Source organism: Myxine glutinosa, chromosome 6 (genome assembly GCF_964187855.1).
Source record: "Myxine glutinosa chromosome 6, kmMyxGlut1.1, whole genome shotgun sequence".
NCBI classification, from domain to species: Eukaryota; Metazoa; Chordata; class Myxini; order Myxiniformes; family Myxinidae; genus Myxine; species Myxine glutinosa.
The window spans coordinates 165,451,113-165,453,789 of record NC_136266.1 but is presented as its reverse complement, the minus strand read 5'-3'; the positions used below and the strand labels follow the sequence as shown (position 1 = coordinate 165,453,789).

The 2,677-nt window shown below is 41.5% G+C and overlaps 1 long non-coding RNA gene across 1 annotated transcript in view; it reads left to right on the top strand.

Moving 5' to 3' along the window:
* The first annotated feature begins 439 nt into the window (after positions 1 to 439).
* Positions 440 to 2,677, top strand: part of LOC137429304 (uncharacterized) — an 11,720-nt gene continuing 9,482 nt past the window's right edge. Inside the window, exon 1 of the long non-coding RNA XR_013623738.1 lies at positions 440 to 464. This is a non-coding gene — a long non-coding RNA (uncharacterized LOC137429304). The remainder of the gene's footprint in view (positions 465 to 2,677) is intronic.

Here is a 2,677-nt window from a genome sequence, read left to right as displayed (position 1 = left end):
ACACACGCACACACACAGAGACACACCACACTGCCTTTTATTATTATTATTATTATTATTATAGATAAACTCCTGATATTTATAGAGGATGTTTTTCTTTCTCTCTTCCTGGAATTTTATTTTCCTGCATGCCCTTCTCATTAAACTTTGAATTTTGATTTTAACATGTTTTATCATCAAAGGTTTCACCTTTTTAAAATATATATTGATTTCTGTTTATTCTCCAGCTTGGCAATGTGCTTTGTGATAATCAGTGGTTGGTGAAGGTCATTGACTTTGGCTTGGCCAGAATTTGCAAGCCACATGAAAAGCTTAATACCCACTGCGGAACATTTGCTTACATGGCACCCGAGATATTCAACAAGGAGATATATGAAGGTCCCCCAGCCGACGTGTGGGCACTCGGCATTCTGTCTACACAATTATTTGTTGGACACAAATCTGATGGACGTGATCTTTTTCAAGTGAGTATTGTTCATAATGGTGTGAAGATCATTATCACATAGACATGTGACCATCATTATAACATGCAAAGTTGCCTTTTGAACATAACTGTTCGAATTGTTGTTTTGAAAACATTTTTTGTTGTTGAAAGTGTTAGGGTACTTATCGCTTGAAAGAATGGAGGAAGTGCTGTGGATAGCTTGAAATAACTTGGCAGGAGGTAACAGAATGTGAATATTGTAGTGTCGACCTTGTAGTGAGGACCTCAAGGCGACGGATGACCAAACGAGTCTTAACTCCGAGGCGTATACCCAAAAATATGGCGGTGCTATCTCTTTGGCATGCGCGGGAGAGAGATAACGAGGTCCCTACCTGAACGGACGGGTGTGACAAGGGTTTATCCGAAACCATGAACACAGAACACGAAAAACAATTGAAAATGCAACACAGATGAATTTAATGAAATTAAGCAAAGAATAAAAATGAACAGTGAGGTAAATTGAATATTTACTAATGTGAGACGTTTCCACTCAGACACGAAAACAGACAGGGGAATGCAAACATAAAATAAAATAAAATCCCCCCTTTTGGCCAGTACTCAGTTCTGGTCTCGAAGAGGACTTTGCTGGGGTGAGTCAACGAGAGGACCGCACGTCGAAGCACTCGAACAATGGCGCCGGTCAATCACCAGGGCACACCGAGCTGTGCAGCATGCAGCCAAACGTCTCAGCGCTCAATCCTGGGCCAGCCAGCACAACACAGTCCCCAGCTCCCCCAAAAAGCACCAAGTCGAACAACCTCCCCTCCTCCAATGTGGCAAAGGCTCCCCAAAGCTCCGAAAATGTTCTCTTTACAAAAAGCGCACACAAGCCAGCCCCGAGAGCCAGAGACAACAACGTCCACCTGCCACCAAACTCCGGACAAGAGAGAGAGAACAATGGCGATCCCTTCGCTTTTCTTCCTCCTTTCTCGATCGTTAATCTGACGTCACGCTCGCTCCAATCACCAAGCGTGATTCAATCACCCCATTGTTCCTCAACCAATCCTCATTCAGGGCCTGACCTCACGACCATTCTTGACTGCCCATCGAGAATGTTTGGGGGTGGGGCTCCCTGACTGATCGGCCAATGTGCTGGGTTTCTGTCGGGCTTGTCAGTGTGGTTGTGGCAATGTGCCGAATGCATGGCTGGCCGAGTCAATTTTATAAGAACAAAGGGAAAAATCACAGGGACAATTACATACTGGGTATAATTCTTAAGCCCTACCTAATTAGCATAGCTCCACCCCTCGTATGGAGACATATGCGATCTTACTCGGACATTCGGCCTCGTTAGATACACGAATGTTCTTCTCCGTCGCGACATTCGGGGTACGCCAATCGATACAGTTCTATCTTGACTAAGGTATTTCATTACCTACCCCCACACATGTAACAACATATATATATATATATATATATATACATATATATATACATATATACATATATATATATATATATACATATATATACATATATATATATATATATATATATATATATATACAGTCATCCCTCGCTATATCGCGGTTCACTTTTCGCGGCTTCGGTACATCGCGGGTTTTTCTCGCTAGTATATGTAAAATTATATCGCCGATTTTTCGCTATATCGCGGGATTTTGCGGTATAAATGTATTTTTATATACTATATTGTATAAATGTATTATTATTATTTTAAATATTTTTGTGGTAAAATAAGCATTTTCTAGCCTAAAAAATTAAAAAACGTAAAAAAATAAGAAAAATACAGTAATTAAAACATATTACAAGAAATAAAATACTGTACATAGTGTACAGTAGAACAGTAGACAAAGAGACAAAGAGTCGTGCGTATGGAAAACGCAGATGCGGCAGCTTCCATTTGCGCTAGTTACCCACGTAATGGGTAACTGTAATGCTCTTTCTGGCTGTGCAGTACATTCATCATCGTCATCACCTTCATCGTCATCAGTACTGCACAGCTAATTCATCATCATCTTCATCACGCAAGTTGTAGTATTGATGAGCCGGGGCTCTTGCTTGATACGGACGAAATGACGGGCAAGACACAAACTCGTCCGAGAAGATATTTATTCTCAAAACCAACTCGGGAACACTGTAAAGCCCGTTTATCGGGCTGCATTATAAAGCACAACCAGAAACCGAAAGCCACGCCTCTCAAGCGTGGCGTGCTTCGGCGGTCACGTGATCAAC